This window comes from Scylla paramamosain, chromosome 16, assembly GCF_035594125.1.
Source record: "Scylla paramamosain isolate STU-SP2022 chromosome 16, ASM3559412v1, whole genome shotgun sequence".
NCBI lineage: Eukaryota > Metazoa > Arthropoda > Malacostraca > Decapoda > Portunidae > Scylla > Scylla paramamosain.
The window spans coordinates 21,014,495-21,023,765 of record NC_087166.1 but is presented as its reverse complement, the minus strand read 5'-3'; positions in this window follow the sequence as shown (position 1 = coordinate 21,023,765).

The window sequence follows — 9,271 nt, the reverse complement described above, 5'->3', positions numbered from 1 at the left end:
TCACACAACATAAATGACATTGATGACTGAATATGCTTATGGCAGAAGTCTTTGAGCTCATTCCCTTAGTCATTGTGCATTAACAGTACTGTTATTGGAGTCATCTTTGATAAATTAGACTCTTAAAGACTTAAAGCTCTTTGTCTCTGCTTCACAACACTGAAACTGGAGGTAACAGTAAACTAAACTGTTGTTGAGTTCATCATGGATCAACTTGAAATGAAACAGAAGGTACCATTTCTCAGCTGTGACAAGTTTGATGACTTTTTTTTTTTTATTGATGTAAGAGGGCCACTGGCCATGGGCAACAAAAATTATGAACAAAAAAAGGTCCACTTATCAGTTCCCATGCAGATGTCAGAAAGAATAAAAAAAAAAAAAGATAAGTGTCTTGAAACCACCTTCTTGGAAGAGTCAAAGATACAGTAAAATTCCTCTTATCCGGCATCAACGGGACCGCCGACATGCCGGATACTTGAAGCATGCCGGATACTTGAATAGAAGTGAAATTATGTTCACAATCACCACCCTACACTCATGCATCTTACCATAACAAAGATCAGCTGATTGCCGTGCAGCGCGTCGCCACCCACGCTGCCACCTCACGCTCACCAACACACAATACTACTGTACTAACATTTTCCTTATTACTTTCCTCTTATAGATAAGTTGATGGGTTACAAAAATAAAGTACCTATACACTTATTTGCTTTATTCAATATTAGCCAACATGTATAGCATGCAATAAAGATATGAAAATGTACGAGTGTTTATGACACTTTTTCACTCCCCACACCACTCATTCAACACCCTCCGGGTCATCAACATCATCAGATTCTGTACTTGTTTGCCCCACTTCTTTTCCTTTACAAGCTACTTTAAAATAGTTTCTAATGTCTCCTTGTTTGCAGCTCCTTCTTCTTTGCAGCAAAAACTCATTCTCAATGCAGTGAAGGGTCATAACATCTCGGGTTGACATGTATGTGCACTGCTCAGTAAACCTGACAAAGCAAGCTATGTGTTTCGCAGCCTGTTCCCAAGTTACTTTAGGCTCATTATCATCATCATCATCATCACTATCATCACTAATTTTCTCTAAATGATCTTCCACTACAGCGTTGATAAGTTCCTCGTCTGTGAGAGTGAATGTTACTGCCTGATTTTCGTCCACGTCCACCCATTCCTGTAACGCTTCATCTGTCACTTTAAGTTGCACATTTCCCCCCTTTCCCTCAGCTCGCTCACCACCGAATTTTTCATGCCGCCTACAAACCCTTCAAACTCCTCATCATCCTCATCATCACACATCATCAAAGGGTACAATTTGTGCCAACATCGCATCAGTGTTTGCCTTTTAACGTCTAGCCAAGCAAGTGAACCCATGAATATCGCATCTTTAACATTAAACTTTTTGGAACTCGGGGATTGTGCCTTCCTCATAATTAATCATAATTTAATCGATTTTATGAGTACACATTGATTTTTTATTGATTTAAAGGCTCGGGGAAAAATGTGCCGGATACTTGAAGCTGCCGGATACTCGAATGCCGGATGAGAGGGATTTTACTGTATAGGTAGGAGGAAATACAGAAGTGGGCAGGGAGTTCCAGAGTTTACCAGAGAAAGGAATGAATGATTGAGAATACTGGTTAACTCTTGGGTTAGAGAGGTGGACAGAATAGGGATGAAAGAAAAAAGTCTTGTGCAGCACGGCTGTGGGAAGAAGGGAGGCATACAGTTAGCAAGATCAGAAGAAAAGTTAGCGTGAAAATAGTGGTAAAAGATAGCAAGAGATGCAACATTCCTGTGATGAGAGAGGTTGAAGATGGTCAGAGGAGAGGAATTGAAAAGACGAAAAGCTTTTGATTCAACCTTGTCTAAAATAGCGGTATGAGTGGATCTTCCTTAAACGTGTGAAGCATACTCCATAAATAAAGGGTAAAGCCTCTGTACTGAGTTAACAGCTAGTGGAGGGATGGGAAAAACTTTCGGAAATGACTCAGTACACCTACCTTCATATAAGTTGTTTTAGCTACAGGTGAGATGTGGTTTCCAGTTTAGATTATAAGTAAAGGACAGACCAAGGATGTTCAGTGTAGAAGAGGGGAAGAGTTGGGTGTCAGTGAAGAAGAGAGGATAGTTACCTGGAAGAATGTGTTGAGTTAATAGATGGAGGCATTGAACTTTACTAAGTTTGCTTTGCCACAATCAGAAATTTTAGAGATCAGAAGTTCCCCTGTGTGAGCTGTTTAATTTCTAAAAGGACGTCTACAAAGGATCTCTCTGCCACAGTTACCATGCGTTTATGCAAATGTTACAAAAAAATTCTAGTCTCTACAGCACTATACAGTGTGGTGCCTTATGTCACAAAAAGTAAGCCCCATTAGACTTGTCTGTTAAAGTAGATTTTTTTTTTGTTGCTGTATCTCATTAATTTGTGAACAATTTGGAAAAAAAAAAAAAAAATATGAGGTTTAAAATTTTTGATCCCTGTAATCCCCTCTTAAGGACCACTTTCTTTTTTGACTCCCCCCAAATTTTGAATCCATTGTAGCTGCTGTATGTTGATAGATTTTAACAAAATAAGGATAATTCTAGGGCTTTCTGATCAAGCTGAGTTTGTTTATGATAAAAATGCAGTCAGGTGTGCTTACTGGTAACTTGCTGAAAATTACCAAAGTTTTGAAATGCAGATATCCAAAATATTTTCAATGTCTTGTTTCCAGTAACAAAAGTATATCCATGTAATACCTCACTGTACAGGACAGTCTTGTTATTCAGGAAATTTGAATATAAAAGAGGATAGAAAGGAGCATGGCAAGCTTGCCTTCTGCTAAAGTAGCTTGAGCAAATACAAAGCCTCCTATACGTCATAAATGTCTCGCTCAGTAGAGTGAAAAGGTTAGCTAGACGTAGGTAGGTATCGTTATTTTTCACTGACCGTTATGGTATCGTAGGTTCAGTTGGAACCACAATGGAAAATAATTGAGAAAAATACTAAACATACATTTATTGAGAAGATCTGAAAAAAAAATCCCTTTGCTGAAAGTAAATTAATAAAAATAAAAAAAAACACATAACTCATATTTCATACATAAAAAAAAAAAATCTAAGAAAATAGTGTTTTCTTTACTACACAAAAGTTGCTCCTATGAATTTGAAAAAAAAAAAGAAAAATCAATATCCATAAATTATGATAGATAATCACAGCAAAGAGTGGTCCATGCTTGGAGTAATTACATATGCTTCATGTCAGTTACATTTAAAATTACCAGCCCTATCATTAAGTACAATTACAATTGCAATAACAAGGGTGGAAAAGTTGCCAAATACAATTACAATTATTCACTTTTAATAATTCAAAATTACAATTATAACTATAATTATATCCTGCTGTTGAATACATACGAACAAATTACAGATTGTTGAAAAAAAAAATGCATGGATTTCGTATGTTTTTAAACTAATTGATCCAACTCTTGTAAGTTGGTAAAGTTTTAATAAAAAAAAAAAAAAAACATGAATTTCGAATTTAAGAAAACCTACAGAAATTATATTAATATGAATACTTCTTAACAATAAAAAAAAAAATAAATAAAAATAAATAAATAGATAACTTCAGTAATTTTTCAGTACTTCTGGTAGCTTTGGTTTTAGAGATTCAAGATTCAACCTTCAAACAAGGTTTACTCAAACGCCTCTTTAGATAGTTTATCTAGACAATACTCCACATAAAGGCAAGGTCGTTATTTTTTGTGTGAAGAATCATCTTGAAATATAATGACTACAGATTTAATTAGTTTTCCTCACATATTATTTGTCATGAATATACAATGGAACCTCAGTTACCGAATGTTTCCATTTCCGAACAATTCGGACTTCAAACAAAAAATACTCACACTTACTGTCCAAAATTCGATTTTTGAACAGTTTCTTGATTTCAAATACTACAAGACATAGCAAAAACTGCCATTTATTACTTTTGTTCTTGATCTTGATAGTACAGGTGACTCAGGATCACTCCTGAGCCGGGCCTTTGGACCGGCAACTCCTGTAGAAGGAAAAAAAAAAAAAAAAAAAAAAGAGAAACGAACAGCATCCTCTATCCTAATTGTTCCTAGATCTAGCATGCCACATTCTCTCCAGAAACACTTTCACCGCCTCAATCATCCTTTCATTCGCCTCTTTACACAGTCCCAGCAACAACACCATCCATTCCTTTCCTGTCTTCTCCACTCTTTCATTCCTATCATGCCCTAACTCAGTCAGTATCACTTGCATCATCTCATTCCTGTCTCTGGCATACTTCACACACTCCAGCACCACATGTTCCATCATCTCATCCTCTCCCATGTCACACATCTGGCACACTTTGCTGCGGGACTCAAACCACATGTAACTCCTTGCATTCACATCCATACACTGTGCCCTCGCTCAGAAAAGATCACCGCCCAGGCTTCCATCATAACACCTTTCATACCTCGGGGCCTCTTTCTCCTTGTACCATTCCAGGGTCTTCTTTCTTTCCATCTCATTCTTCCATTCACTCAGTCCCCACACATTTCACTTCTTTGTCTATCTCATTCTTCCATTTTCTCACATCCCATTCGGCTCCCACTCTGCCTCCTCTTGTTACCACCCATTCACGCTCATTTTGATTCCTCCCAGCCATTCTTATCACCCACACAACTTGCAATCCATTCCTGTCTGTCATTCTCATGCTCCTCTTCCTCCATTTGCTTCCACTTTCATTTCACATGTAAACCTTCCTTACTATTCTTGCGTCATCCATTCTCTCAAGCCTAATCTTGTACCTAAGTGTGGCTTTTGTGAGTCTTTCTCTGAAGGTGCTCCATCCCATATCACTTCTCAAGGCTTCAACTCCTGTGCACCTCGGTGCATTCAGTGCCATCCTTGCTACTCTATTCTGGCCCACTTCTAATTTATCAATTTCACTTTCATTCCATGCAAGCACATCCATATCAAACATACTTGGCACAGCCACACTCTTCCACACTTCTCTCAAGACATCATACTTACTTGCTCTCATCCTTGTTGCGCTTCCCAATCGACCTACCCACTGGTTTACCATACTTATCTTCTCATTCTTTGCCTTTCCACTTCCACTAGGAGTCGTCCACATCCCTACGTACTTGTAATCTTGCACCTGTTTCAACTCATTCTCTTCAAGTCTCCATACCACATTACTTTCATCCTCTGAACTATTCCCAATCATTACCTTGCTTTTCTCAATGCTAAACCTTACTCCAAAGTCTTTTCCATAGCCATCCACTACATTCAACAAACTTTGAAGCTCATCTGCCGATTCACTCGTAACAACTACGTCATCTGCATAAAGAAGCATACTTTATCATTCTCCACACTTATCCCTACATTCATTTTTCTCATCCTGGCTGCTAGCTGCTCTGTATACAGGCTAAAAAGGGTTGGTGACAATATACTGCCTTGACTAACTCCTCTCTCACTCTTCATCTGGTCTTTTTCTATGTCTCCTAGTCTGTATCTAGCTCTTGTGTCCATGTACATACTTTGCACGATGTTAACTATCTTTGCACTCAATCCAATCATTTCTAAGACTCTACCTAGCATTTCTCTGTTCACTCTATCATAAGCTTTCTCTATATCCAGAAAACCTAGGTACAATTTACCCCTATCCTTCTTTCCCTTCTCAATCATTTCATTCACCACAAACATATTGTTCTCAGCTCTCCTATTCACACGAAAACCATTCTGTTCTTCAACCAGCACTCCAGCTGTCTCAATCTATTTACACAGTTTCTCATTCAACACTGCGCTGAAAACTATACCTATTGTATTCACTAATGAATGTAATTGGCCTATAGTTCTTCAGCTCATTCTTACTCTTAAATCCTCCCTTATGCAACAGACACACTCGGCTCTCATTCCACTTTCTTGGCAGTCTCTCTTCATCCCATACTTGGTTGAATAATTCAGTCATTCTATCTATCACTACCTCCCCACCATTCTTGTAGAACTCATACGGTATATCATTTGGACCTGCTGCCTTGCCATTATTCTGCCTTCTCACACACCTCTCCACTTCCTCCCTAATGATTCTTTCATCCAGTTCATCTGCATTCTTCCTTTCCAATGTTACACATCCTTCTCTCACACTAAACATCTCACCTATCCCACCGACTTCTTCCCAGAACCATTTGATTGCCTCCCTGGTTCCCTCCTTCTCTGTTATAACTACACCATCCACTTTTAGACTCTCCACACAAACACTGCCTGACATACTCTCACCTCTCATGAACTTGTACCATTCATGGCCACCCTCCATACCTTTCTCCCTTAAAGGAGAATCACACTCCTTTCACTCTTCACTTTAGCATTCATTATCATTCGTCTTGTCAACCGCTGCTGCTTCACATACGCTGCCCATGTATTCTGATACTCATTCTCTGCCTCATCGCTTTCATGCCTCTTTTTCCTCAGCCATCTACACTGTCTACTAATTCTCTTTCGCTCCTTCCTAGCCGCTCTGATTTCATCATTCCACCATGGTTTACATATATTCTTCCTTCTACCTACTCTCACAAACCCTATCTGGTTCTCAGCAGCACCCCTCACGTCCTCAACCAGTTTCTCATTCAGATGCTCCATGTCATGCACACTTTCGTCGTCCCAGCTTCTCTCACTCAGATCAACCTCAAAGTTCTCCCACCCTACATCTCTCAGTCTCCACTTGTTTTTCTTACTTGCCACTTTCACTTCATTCCCACCCTGCATCAAGCACTCCACAACCAGCATATTGTGATCAGACACAATATCAACCAAGCCATCCTCATCTATCCACATATGCGACACAATTTCACGCATCCTTCCATTCACCAACACTTAGTCAATTGCCGATTCCTGCTCTCTTGCACTCCAAGTCACACGCCCCTCAGCCAAAGTAACGTTCAGATTTTCCAGCTCCAGTTCATCAACAAACTCTTCAAGCATTTCACCATTCCTGTTCACCTGTTCCCCCAGTACTCCCACATGTGCATTCATGTCACCCATAATTAGCACTCTCTCCTCTCCATGCTCTCTCACAACTTTCTTAAGTATGTCATACTTCCTCCTATTTTCCCTCTCTGCTCTTTCACCCATGACAGTCATGTACGCTACCACCAGTACCACCTTCTCTGGTCTGCCACGACCATCCATGCATTCCACTCTTACTGCAAGCACATCCTCACTACTTGTACTTGTACAAACTAATTTAATCTTGATCTTGATGGTGCAAGTGGCACAGGATAACTCCTGAGCCAGGCCTTTGGATCGGGAACTCCTGTAGAAGGGGAAAAAAAAAAAAATGAGAAACGAACAGCATCCTCTATCCTAATTGTTCATATATCTGGCACGCCACATTCTCTCCAGAAACTCTTTCACCGCCTCAATCATCACTTCATTCGCCTCTCTACACAATCCCAACAACATCATCATTCATTCCTTTCCTGTCTTCTCCACTCTTTCATTCCTATCATGCCCTAACTCAGTCAGTATCACTTGCATCATCTCATTCCTGTCTCTGGCATACTTCATACACTTCAGCACCACATGTTCTACCGTCTCATCCTCTCCCATGTTACACATCTGGCACACTTTGCTGCGGGACTCAGACCACCTGTAACTCCTTGCATTCACATCCATACACTTAGCCCTCGCTCGGAAGAGAAGATTACCGCCCAGGCTTCCATCATACCACCTTTCATACCTCGGGGGCCTCTTTCTCCTTGTACCATTCTAGGGTCTTCTTTCTTTCCATCTCATTCTTCTATTCATTCAGTCCCACACATTTCATTTCTTTGTCTATCTCATTCTTCCATTTTCTCACATCCCATTCAGCTCCTACTCTGCTCTTGTTACCACCCATTCATGCTCATTATGATTCCTCCCAGCCATTCTTATCACTCACACAACTTGCAATCCATTCCTGTCTGTCATTCTCATGCACCTCTTCCTCCATTTGCTTCCACTTTCATTCCACAGGTACACCTTCCTTGCTATTCTTGCATCATCCATTCTCTCAAGCCTAATATTGTACCTAAGTGTGGCTTTTGTGAATCTTTCCCTAAAGGTGCTCCATCCCATATCACCTCTCAAGACTTCAACTGCTGTGCACCTCGCTGCACTCAGTGCCATCCTTGCTACTCTATTCTGGCCCACTTCTAACTTATCAATTTAACTTTTATTCCATGCAATAACATCCATACCATACATTATATATGGCACAGCCACACTCTTCTACACTTCTCTCAACACATCATACTTACTTGCTTTCATTCTTGCTGCGCTTCCCAATCGATGTACCCACTGGTTTACCATACTTATCTTTTAATTCTTTGCCTTTCCGCTCCCACTAGGACTCATCCACATCCTTAATATTGGTACTCGGGGTGTTGGCTGTAAGGCCTGCTCATGCTGTTGCCACCTCAACCCCGGAGTGACTGACCATGGCCACCCCCAACAGGACGCAGCGTGTGGAGACAAAGCCGCGCTGCCTTAATGAGCTGCTAAGTGGAGCGAAAGATTTACAGCGTCCTTGTTCCATCACCAAATCGAAACCCATTAAAAAATAACAAGCAGTTGTATATAATAACATATACTTTTGGAATAATTAAGGCAAAATAGTAGCTGAAGAGATGCTGGCTTGGAGTTTGTTGTTGGAATGACGAGGCGTCAATACAACGGACCTGTGTGTGTCACTGTGTGATGCCAACCTTGCTGCACTGCCGGTTCTCACCAGCAAAAGCGGGTATCATGCTGGGAAGAATCTCCCTGTGTGACGCCACCTTGAGAGTGACGGATGGTGCCCGAAAGCTTTGAGGCACCATAGACTTGTTGCCAGATGTCTCTAGAATGTCACTCACATAAAAGTCTGAAACACGAAAAAAAAAAAAAAAGATCTACATACAGAAGCACGTGGCCCATATTTGCGCGAGTCCTTTAAACGGTTACGCCCCCTTCCCTTTAAATGGCAGGTGGGGGGGCATAAAGTTCGCACGTGATTTAAATCACGCTCTTAGGTGTTGCCACATATATGTACACTTCAGATCTCAATTTTGAGTTTTTTTTTTTTTTCGAATATTTCACCTATCTCAGTTGAGCCTTACTTCGACAAAGTAAGTTTCTCATATCCATAAAGGTAATAAAAAAACAATACTTATAAATGTGTAGAGCATTATGACCATCTAAAATAATACCACAAATTAATAACAAAAACCTTATAAAAATAAAC